A 12,360-nucleotide genomic window follows, 5' to 3' on the forward strand; every position below is an offset into this window, starting at 1 on the left:
CAAGAATCTCTCTTAATCTTTCAGCCCCAAAGTACATGACAAGACGCTGCTGGAAGAAAATCTTCCTACTGATGCATACATTAACTCGGATGTTTTGTACAGAGTGAAAGGTGTAGAAATTCGGGCCATTGTTATTATTCATGAGTGAAGACTACTTAAGGGAGTAGAGAGAATGCACTTTCTTGAATTATGAAGGATTTTTTCCAGAGTGTTTCTTTTTGGAACCCACCAACTTTGCTATACGGAGAATTTGCTCACCAGTGATTGTTCTTGCCTTGGTGTGTCCATCCTCAGCGATATATATTTCATAAGGTGTGATGGCCACCTTTTCAACTACACCCAACCTTCGAGCTAACAACAGTTGAAGGTAGTCTCCATACTTTGCACTTCTACAAGACTCCACATTGTTCATGCATAGTTGTCCTCCTTTGATGTGGATTAGGCCAGACAGAGAGAGGGATTTGATGATTTGGAGATGAGGACCTCTCGGAAAGGCCTTCACTTTGTTTGCAAAACACTCACCACAATTATGAGAACCTAGCAATTGATGGCAACATATTTTTTTCCCTTGTGAGATAATGGAATTTCTAAAGTGAACACCTTTTACCCGCATGCGTGCCGTCATCCGATAGGCATACTTTCTTTCTTGAGCTTCTTTAGGAGACAATTCTGGGAGTCGTGGACTTGGACCAGCTTCAAAAATAGTTGATGAAGGCGTTGAGGAAGAGCCACTTGGGGAACTTGTTGTAGAGGATGCACCACCATGTGTTGTATCATTCCACATAAGGAGGTAGAGAATTGTGGTTGAGAATGTCCTTAGCGGGGGCACAAAAAATGAGGGCTGAAATGATGAACAGGTTGCCTCTTACCCATCCAACCTCCAATCCTCACTAAGAGAACTAAAGAGGGGTACCACCTAGCCAAAGGGAGGATGGGCTAGGACATTCATTTTCTCAAAGAGAATCAAGAGAACCAAGACAAAAATTTACAAGAGAGAATATATGTGCTAGACACCATATTGGAATATAAGAGAGAGAGATGAGAGGAGAGGGAGACAAGAGGAGAAGAGGTAGAAGAAGCTTGCCATTATGCTACATGGAATGAGAAGATGAGAAGAGATGGAGATAATAGGAGAAGAGGTAGAGGAAGCTTGCCATTATGCTACATAATAAAAGAACTCACTCATAGCTTCCCTCAAAGAGATGAGGGTATTCTAGAATGCTCTCATGGACTTGTCATTCTTCTTCTTCTCTTTTCTCAAAGAGAATCAAGAGAACCAAGACACAAATTTACAAGAGAGAATATATGTACTAGACACCATATTGGAATATAAGAGAGAGAGATGAGAGGAGAGGAAGACAAGAGGAGAAGAGGTAGAAGAAGCTTGCCATTATGCTACATGGAATGAGAAGATGAGAAAAGAGGGAGATAATAGGAGAAGAGGTAGAAGAAGCTTGCCATTATGCTACATGGAATGAGAAGATGAGAAGAGAGGGAGATAATAGGAGAAGAGGTAGAGGAAGCTTGCCATTATGCTACATAATAAAAGAACTCACTCATAGCGTCCCTCGAAAAGATGAGGGTATTCTAGAATGCTCTCATGGACTTGTCATTGTCCTTCCTTCTTCCCTTTCCCTTCTTCATTCTCCAAGGGCTCTTTATATAGCCTCCATGAGGGATTAGATTAAGCTAATCTTCTTGATTAACATAATCCTAGATGATGTATGGCATCTTTGAAAATATGGAGCATAGTGAATGGGACAAGTCCCCACCTTGGTCATCATGCAAGAAGCCAAGGGTAGTAGTAGAAAACATAGAGAAATGGAGTTAGATTACAAGAGGTGGGTGCCCAAAGCACATTATTATAATATATTTACAAGAAGGATAGAGTGGAAAGTTGGTGTGGTGAAAGGGAGAAGAAAATTGCATATAGCCAGCAGTCTGCGCCTTCGTAACTTCAAATCCGTGAGGAATCTGAAAAAAGTTTATTCTGTAACTTTGTAGACCAAGTCGAAACCAATCGGCCTACGCGGGAATTTTCTTGAAATTCGCTTTTTCTTGGGAGTTATTGAGTTTATAAAAAAGGGCTTCCAAAAACTGCTTTGACTTTAGTATGCCATATGTATATAAATACATATAAGCATGTGACAAAAGGGGTCCATGCTTGTAAGCTTTTGTGCAAGATCCAAATGACACCATGATGTGGATATTGACTTGTGTGCTAGGGTGAGGTGTCCTCTAATGATGGTGATAGATTCTAAATCTTAGTGATGCAGACGGAGCCCATGTGTAGTTGGAGGCTAGTCCTTTGAAAAATCTATGCATTCACTCAACCCCTAGGTGTAATCCATTTTCATCTTCACTAAGATAACCATCCCTTTGACCCTTTACATTGACATGCCTTCTAAGAACTTGTTCCCCCCATTTGCTAGAGTTATCGTAATCGAGAAGCAATGTAGCATACCTAGTGCTTGAAGAGTAAACCCAAAGTGATATGGTAAGCTCTTGATAGGGGCTTTGGCCAAAATTTTGTGGTAATAATTTGGGTTGTAAAAAACCCAGATCACTATGAGCATAAGTAATGCTTTCAAAAACTTTCAAACAACTCACTACTAGCGTTTGACCAATAAAGGCTTCAAAAGGAGTTGTGCCTTTCAAGGCATAGTGAAAGATCTATTAACAATTATAAAAATGTATGTGTGTGAGCATAGCTTAGAGCCGACCTCAAAGATAGATAAGTTTAGAGTGGAACTCAAAGAGATAGGTACGAAAATTTAAAAAAAAAGACCTGAAATATATATAGTGGAGTGGTCCCAATATATAATATAGAATCATTATTAAATTATCATTCCATTACATCACAGTCAAGATGTCTAACACTCATGACTAACATGGTGGGGATCGTGAGGCTTGGCTCAATCAACGTGTCCCCTGTCCATGCATGCAATGCAAATTGGCCATTCGTCGAAAACATTGTTTGTCCATAGAGCATGTGCAAAGGTATGGAGAGTTTCGAGTTGAGATAATCGACCAAGCAGTCTTGAATTACGAGATTGCGGTAAGTTCTCTCTCATTACCATATGATTGTAATTGATTTAAGTATAACAGTTTGGGGTTATCTTAGAAGATAGCTCCTTAATGTCCTTTAGAGGGTCAGGGCCATGTCAATACATTGCAGTTCACAGATCTCGTGCGTCCAGTAAGACGGGTTCGTCTGTGCTCTATACAAATGCCGCCTGAGATAACTAACTGTCTCATAGAAGGTGATAACTCTGAACCCCCTTCTATGGGTGAGAATGCTGGAGACATGGACGATCCTCCTGCTTTTTTGGAGCCCAAGTTAGAGGACATGATCGAACCATTGCTTCCGACGGACGCAGAATCCCAAGATCCTTTAATTGCGGAGGCTGCCATTCCATTGTATGATGGGAGTCGGGTATCCCATTTGAAGTCACTTCTTGCATTGTTGAGCATACAAACAAAGTATGGATGGAGCAATGAGAGTGTGACAGAGCTATTCAGGTATATTAAGATATGTATGATTGTTTATTGAAAGCCATTAAAATGTGCTATGTATTACTCTAATAACGTACTTCATTGAAATTTGTAGAACGTTGAAATCTTACATTTTGCCTCCCCAAAACACGATGCCTGAGTCTCGTGATGATGCAAGACAAGTGCTGCGAAAGCTAGGCATGGATTATAATTGCATTCATGCTTGCCCCAATGATTGTGTTCTCTTCCGAGAAGAGTTTGTATTGTTGGCCACATGTCCCAAGTGCGGTGCAGACAGGTATCGAAATGACTTGCAAGGACAGACTGTCAAAGGTTTTGAGGCACTTTTCGCTGATATCGCGTGTTCGTCACATTTTTTGGACCAAGAGTTTTGCAAAGTTGACTACATGGCATGCAGAAAATCGATCCACTGATGGTGTACAATGTACATCAGCTGACTCAGAAGCATGGTATCACATTGACAAGAATTTTCCTAACTTTGCAAAGGAGGCGAGGAATCTACGATTCGGTCTTGCCATGGATGGGGTAAATCCTTTTGGTTTACGTTCCACTTCCTATAGTGTATGGCCCGTGGTCCTTGTTAACTACAATATATCTCCATGGCTTTCCACCAAGAAAGGACACCTTTTGCTCAGCTTGCTTGTGCCTGGACGATACAAAGTCAAGAATATGGATGTCTACCTCTCTCCACTAATTGATGAGCTAAAGGAGTTGTGGGAGGGAATTGTAGTGGAGGACATGAGCAAACATATTGGTAGGCGATCGGCAACTATAAGGGCAATTCTTATGTGGACCATGCATGACTTTCCAGGTTATGGAGAATGCTTTGGTAAAGCATGTTTTCTTATTTTGCTAGTTTTCTTTGAGCGATGTTGGTGTTATGACATGCCTCATTGTACATGTGTGTTCTGCAGGGCTAGTCACATCAGGTTACCATGCATGTCCTCTGTGTGGACCAAGGTTGGATTCTCCTATGTCAAAATCCATGAAGAAGATGGTATTTGAGGGACATTGGGCTTTTTTGCCAGAGGGTCATGTCATGAGAGAAGGATTTTTTGGTCTCCCTCCTGCGAGAATGAACACACTGAGTTGGTTTGATTGCAGGATGGTGGACCAAGACTCGCTTCCCAGTGGAATGCGACGCTTCTCAAATTTCTATGAGCTAACTTAGTGGAAAAAACTAAAAATTAACCATCTTTTAGATCCCATGCACATTTTAAAGAATGTAGGTAGCTTGCTATGGGACCACCTCATTGGACAGCGAGACACACTAGGAGTGAGGATGGATTTGAAAGTAGTGGGAAAGATGGAACCATATTGGCCTGTAAGTGGCGTTGACGGTCGAGTGCAATTGCCACGTGCTGCTTGGGTTTTGTCTGGCAATGAAGTGTGACGAGTAAAGAAAAACATCAAGTCCTTTCGCACACTGACTGGCCTAATGCGTTCTCTCAAGACAGGATTCACAAAGGATGACCAACTCACAGGACTCAAATCCCATGATTGGCATAAGATGTGTCACGTATGTACGGTATGAGGCTGTGTATGGCACGATTCTACATGTTAGATTTCAGAATCTCCGTTTATTTATACACAATATTAATTACATGGTTTTCATAGTTCGTATTGTTGATCGCAATCGCGGGGTCTCTGACATCGGAGGTACGGACAACCATTTACAAATTGTTCGAGTTGGTTCAGTCTGTCTCCCAAAAATAGATTCACACATCATCGATTGAATCCACGAAATGCATGGTAGTAGAGACTGCTTGTCTTTTGGAGAAGTATCTTCCCACTAGCATGCTCACGATACAAACCCATATTCTAGTGCATATGGTAGATGAATTGCAGCTTGCAGGTCCAGTCCATAGTCGATGGATGTTTTTTCTTGAACGGTTCATGAAGACCTTAAAGGGATTTGTGCGACAATGGGTTCGTCCTGAGGGTAGCATGGCTAAAGGTTGGTTAGTGTCGAAGGCCTTGGTGTACGTTTCTGAGTGGCTGTCCACTGTGGACCGAGACAAAGGCTTGATATGGTCACTTAAGGAGGATGATCATCTAAATGGAGGTGTCCTACTAGGAAAAGGAATAGAGAAGAAGATGGATGCATCCATGGAGTCCAAGATGAACCGATTTTGTATGCTGCATAGCACTACGATGGAGAAGTGGCTACAATGGTATGAGGATGCTCGAGCTGAGCGAGAGTCTGCAAGATCTGACTTTCGACGGAGTACGCGGAAACGGCCCATTTGATATCCGAAGGGCTTAGAGGAGATGCCTCTACTCATGTCCACTAGATGGCTACATGAGGCCCTAACCAAAGCATCTCAAGATGGAGAAACAGTTACTGAAGAAGAGTGGGACTTCTCACGTGGATGCAATCCCAAGGTATGGATGAAATGCCAAGGTATGCAATCCCAAGATATTACAATCTATACTGCAAATCGCAACTAATATACTTGTTCTTCTCCCAGTATAAGGTCCATAGTGCAACATGGTCACGTGGACGACATTTCATAGTAGAGCACATTGACAAGTTACACTCGACAATGGACTGTGGAGTCATGGCAATGTTTGAGCAAGAAGGCCGATGACGTGCCAGAGATCTAAACCGTGTAGTTGCAGAGATGGAGTATTTCGGATGTTTACAGAGTATCCTTGCACTGGACTATCGAAGTTTCTCCGTCACTATATTTGATGTGCAATGGTTCAAGGTTACTCTCGAAGGAGCAGGTGCAACTGTTCGGCGAGAGTCAAGTGGCTTTGTTGAGATTAACTCAACGAAGAAGTGGACCGATTTGAGTGAAACATTTGTTTTGCCAAATCACTGTGAGCAGGTAAGAGTCCCTAATACTTGACGCACTTTAGTAATCTCAAAGTGGACTTTTATACTAATCGTAATATGGATCAGGTCGTCTTTTTCCCTAATCCGCAACAACCTCAATGGTGGTATGTCATTCCCATGACATCTAGGAGTATCCCCGTGTTTGCCAGAACCCCCGTACCGATCGTAGAAGAGACACCTTTAATAGTGGCCACGACAGAAGGGATACAAGAAACTAGGATGAACCGCCTGGAGGACCAAGACATCTCACCTATGGAGATAGAGAATGGGTTTTTTGAAAATAAAGCAGAATCCTCATTTTGTGGAGAATTTTTTATAGATCTCCCGGCGTATACTGAGTTATGTCAAGATGAGATTATGGAACCCTAAACAAAAGTGACTCGATCAAAATGTTCCTCCCACTATAGCAATGCCACTTTTTGCAAATCGGTTAGGATAGTTTGTATGTTTTTGGAATACGGTGTTTTGTATTATCTACTTTTTTTAATTATTTTAAAATAAAGTCTTGCAAATTAAGTCTTAGTTTTATTATCTCTTGCAATTCATTATCTAATATTATTATTTTTCCTTGTATGTGCAGGTTTAGGATTTGGGCACGGACGGCAGGATGAGTCACGATTTTATAGATGACAACATTGAAGCGATGCTAGCGCGTTTCTCACCGGAGCAGCTAGCACGGGTCAGAGATAGAGCCGATGCACAGCTTTCCCGTTCCACCTAAGCACGATCGGCAGACTCTGGACGGTCTGATGCTTCGGTCTCCAGTAGACGCAGTCGCAGGTCTCGCTTTGCTTCAGAGTCACGTAGTCGAGGAGGAGGCAGCTCCTGTTGTGGGGATACAGATGCAGTCTTTCCCACTCGCACTGCCACCAGAGAGTGGACACCGTCTTTCACTGGCAGTGGTGGGCAGACGTCTACTGCTCCCACTCCTTCACGCACCCCACCGATCACTCCTAGGGCCGACAAGAAGTACACGAAACCCACTCCTCTAGGTATGTATTTTCGCATCCTTTTTTGCAGTAGCACTTATCAATTCATGTTGTGTTTGACACATTTGTATTAATGTCATGAAAGTACCCGTTTGAAAAATCTTTCAGGTTACTCGTATCTCATAGATAAGGCCACTGGCCATTTATACATGAATGATGAGGGAAAAGCTCTCATCTCTAGGATGCATGAGTTGTGCCAACAAGTATTTCGGCACAACAATACAGACAAGTGGAAGTAGATCCCAGATGCCAACAAGGAGTACATAATCGATACATTGTATTGAGAGTTCCCTCAGCTCTCTAGCAATGATAGATTTTCAAGAGGGTGGATGATGACTCATGTGCATGACTATCAGTCGCATAGGCGGTCTGATGCACGCGAAGCAGTCAAGCAGGGCAAATCAAAGCCGGAGTGGCTAGATACAGAGGACTAGAGTAATCTCCAGGATGAGGCGACATCCACTCCAGACAAGTGGAAGCAGCAAAAGGACGTAGCAAACGCGCACTTGGATGCACGATCGGTGCATCACCTTGGTACCGGCGGCCACGCAACATTCTTGGCAGATTTCGTAAGTATTAATAGGGTAGAGTAGTCTAATTTAATGACATCCATATTGATGTATGTATTTCAAACATGAATCTCAAGTACGTTTTTTTTCAATGTTTGTGTGCCATAGCAATGTTTTACGAATCGCGACCCGACTACACTAGAGGTGCCATACGGGGAGAAGCATGGCTTGAGTGCCCTGATCGAGAAGCTCTATGCTCGCGGAGGGTGCTCGATCACAAAATAAGAGAGAATGTATTAATGATTGAAAGAGAGTGCAACTCTCAAGGCAACCACAATGAATAATGCCACATGCTAGGGATGTACAAAGTGTCTTTTTATATTAAAAACTAACCCTAAATTGCTTAATCGTCATATGAAACCTTGGCCTAAGTAGTAATAAATATCATTCCTAATTTGAGAAATCTGTCATTATATGTCAGTTTATATTTTGTACTCACAATTATATATATATTTGCTGTTGCAGGCTCCCTCGATATGCCACTACAGTTAGAGGAGTTTGTCTGATGCGGATGAGTCGTAGAGAGCAGATTAGGCTACATAGGATTACTCCCCATCTTGTATTATGTAAGGCCTTATGGCCTCTATCCTCCATATGTAATAGCTAAGTGTATATGATTCGGACTTCTATGTTATAGCATGACTCCATATACACATCTCCATGTTATTCACCACATATTGATGTATAGGTATATACATATTTACTTTGTCACAGTAGCACTTCTCAATTTAAGTTCTATTATTTTCATTATCAATGCAGTGCACATTTGTGTTAATTAATGTCATGAAAGTACTTGTTTGCAAAGTCTTGTCATTATTTGGGATCGATTGTCTAACTTCTTTGACATCAGGAATTGTCTCTTAGCCCTGTGTGGCTCTAACTGTGGCAGGGCTGCATCTGCAGCTCTGCCACAAAAAAAAATCCTACAACTGTCGGTATTAGCGTCGCAAAATAATTCTGCAATCGTCGGTATTAGCGTCGGAAATTCCTCTGTAATCGTCGCTATTTTCGTCTCTAATTTCATGGGTATTAGCATTGCTACACTAATACCGACGAAATTAGCGACGAAAATAGCGAGGCAAATAGCGATGGTTTTGTAGCGACGCTAATAGTGATGGCGGGGATATTTTTCCTATATAAAGAAAATGTCATTATAGCATGTATATGTTGTAGTGTCTCCGATTTATACAAGACATGCACCTAGTGAACAGAGTTACTATCAGGAATGTTGGTATAGGTCCAGTTGTGGATGAGTTTGCAGAAGCATTTGCTAGACATGCCATCTATTCTTTAGGTTACTTGTATTCGGGATATGACCAGTTTCAGCTGGCTTTGGAAAGCAGGGACATAACCACTATGAGAACTCCTATTGGGCTTGTCAGGATGTGTACCTTGCCTCAAGGTGCCACTAATTCTGTTGCGCATATGATGAATGCCATGCATAGGTCCTTCGTGAGTACATACCTCACCTTACCATGCCTTTCTTGGATGATGTGCCCATTAAGGGGTGTGTAGAAGAAGAGAAGGATGAGAGTCTAAATGAGCAAGGATGTAGATACTTTGTGCCTGATCATATTTCAGCTTGTAAAAAGATTTTGGCCAGGTTAGAAGAAGTGAACTTGACACTATCATTGCAGAAATCTGTTTTTGGAGCAAATGAAGTTGTCATTGTTAGACATATATGTGGGTATTATGGAAGGAAACCTTCACCTGACAAGGTGGATGCTATAGGCAAGATTATGGAGTATTGTTCTACCACTTCAGAGGTACGGAGATTCATTGGAGCCTATGTGTTTTACATGATTTGGGTACCCCATTTTTCACACATAGCAGATTGTTTATATCAGCTGCTTCGAAAGGGACAAATTTTTTTTTTGGGATGAGAGCCACACTAGAGCCATGCGGAAATTGAAGAAGTTATTGTAGATTCTTCGAAAGATGGTGAGAAGATGGTTTGGGTCGTACATAGTCAGACATGTCTTTGATAATGCAATATATGAGCTGACAGAATTGGATGGGACAGTGCTTAGAGTGCCCATTCTAGGAAAAAGAATCAAGATTTTCAAGAAAAGTGATGATGAGAATTATGCATTGGAAGAATTTGCAAGAGAAGGGCAACGAGAAGAAACTGCAGTAGAAGAGACAGATGATATGACAGATAATCTTGCTGATATACCAGAAATAGACAATGAAGAGATTGATGTGTACGTGGATCTGGACGACAATGATCATGCATAATTGGCCCATCCGAAGGATGCGCAGGATCAGAGGGGGTGGATGTCATACTGCTGCGCATCCGAGGTGTGGAATCCACCAAAAAGTTGTGTGTGTGGCATTTGTTACTTTGTACATACTTAGTCATTGTGTTTGCATTTGTTCTGTGTAGGCAGTATAGTGGAGAGGGGATTGGAGCAAGAGGAACTTATCTATAATGCTCTAGTTGGCATGTATATCAAGTATGGAAACCTACCAGATGCGCATGCTATTTTTGATACACTACCCAATCGAGATGTTGTGACATGAAGCTCTTTGATTGGAGGATATACCCAACAAGAACACATTCAGGAGGCTTTGCAACTATTTGATGGTATGAGTGATCTAGGTTGTGAGCCTGCTAGCTTCACGTATGATTGTGTTATAGACTTTCTCATCAAGGCATAAAGATTTGATGATGCGTTGGAAATGTACAATAGAATGCAAAAAGTAGAAATGCATCCAGATAGTCTCACTGTGGGTATGGTTACTCTTGGAGTATGCAAAGCTAATAAAGTAGATGATGGTCCTCGAGCTGTATTTCCAAGTATTGTAGGCCGACCATAGCACACTAGTGTTATGGTTGGTATGGGGCAGAAGGATGCCTATGTTGGTGATGAAGCTCAATCTAAACGAGGAATATTGACTTTTAAGTATCCCATTGAGCATGGTATTGTTACCAACTGGGATGACATGGAGAAAATTTTGCACCATACCTTCTACAATGAGCTCCGTGTTGCGCCTGAAGAGCATCTAGTCCTCCTCACAAAAGCTTCATTGAATCCCAAGGCCAATAGAGAGAAGATGATACAAATAATGTTTGATACATTCAATGTGTCTGCTATGTATATTGCACTTCAGGCTATGCTTTCACTATATGCCAGTGGTGGCAGGACAACTGGTATTGTGTTGGATTCTGGTGATGGTGTGACCCATACTATGCCTATATATGAGGGTTATTCACTACTGCATGCTATTCTTCATCTTGATTTGGCTGGACAAGACTTGACTAATGCATTGATGAAGATTCTAACAGAATGAGGTTATTCCTTTACCACAACTGCTGAAAGGGAGACTGTTAGAGATATGAGGGAAAAGCTTGGCAAAAAGTGGATGTTTATCGGGAACATTATTGACATCCAAAAATCGTGTGGCTTCAACGGAAAAAAATCTACCACCCAAGGACAGTCGGAACTGAAGCCAGTGTTGCTCGGGTTTAAAGACACGAGTGTAGGCCAGAAGCCTGCATTTGGCACAGGGAAACGTAGTTCTTGTGAACAGAATGGAAAGTGTGAAGCAAGAAAGGAGTCAGGATAAGACCGCAAGAGGCAAAGACTTGATGAGTGCAGCTTGCAAGGTGATGTTTTAAGGAGTCTTAGTGTGGCGAAAAATGTGTTTTGTGAAAAGGGGCTTTCTGAATGCATAAAAGCTACAGAAACTGAGAATAGCAGAGGAAAAAGCAAGAAAAATAGGAGACCGAATGAAGGGAAAAGGGCGCAGGTTTGCGGGGATCGGACAATCGTTGCCAGTTTGGAATTTGGTGATCGCCCTCCACACTTGATACAATTGTGCTCTTTCCCCTCACACAATTTTTTGACAAAGGACTATTCAAGTGACATGGACTATTCCGCTTGTATCAAGTGATGCAGAAGACCGTCGATGAATGAGGTGGCGACAAAGGCCATAATCAACTATGATAAAACCACAGGTACGATAGTAATTAAAGGAGTCCAAGTCTATGCTACTAGAGAATAGCTTGCGAGCAAGCTGAAGGTTTCAGACGAATCAGAGGGTCCCAACTAGGGGACGGCTGTGTGACCCCAAGTCGCTAGTTACCTGAGAGAAACCAAGGAGGACACCGTCAAAAGGAAAAAAGGAGCCCATGGAATACCCACCATGGCGCTGGCAGATTAGAATGCGTCGAGTTTTGGCATGTCTTTCAATGAATGACAGGTAGAATATATGAGCTTATGAAGGAGCTCTCTACCACACGATAAAGCCTACTGGAAGCAACTGAGTCTAGCAAGAAAATTGCAAGAGGAGCAGCGTTGACGCTAGCTTCCAAAGAAGTTGATCTTAAGGAGATCATGGAAGCTACCAAGAATGAGAAAGGTGAAATAGAGAGCTCGAAGGAAGACTTGGCATTAGCTAAGAAGACAGTTTTGAGTTCCAATGCACAAAGCCTTAGAAG

At 42.0% G+C, this 12,360-nt stretch overlaps 1 pseudogene; it reads left to right on the plus strand.

Annotated features, from left to right (window-relative positions):
* The first annotated feature begins 10,694 nt into the window (after nt 1-10,694).
* LOC148017473 (actin pseudogene) lies at nt 10,695-11,486 on the plus strand (annotated as a pseudogene).
* The last annotated feature ends 874 nt before the right edge of the window (nt 11,487-12,360 follow it).

The sequence above is a fragment of the Lygodium microphyllum genome, chromosome 22, assembly GCF_053477565.2.
Source record: "Lygodium microphyllum isolate KBCC chromosome 22, Lygodium_microphyllum_v1.1.10, whole genome shotgun sequence".
Classification (NCBI taxonomy): domain Eukaryota; kingdom Viridiplantae; phylum Streptophyta; class Polypodiopsida; order Schizaeales; family Lygodiaceae; genus Lygodium; species Lygodium microphyllum.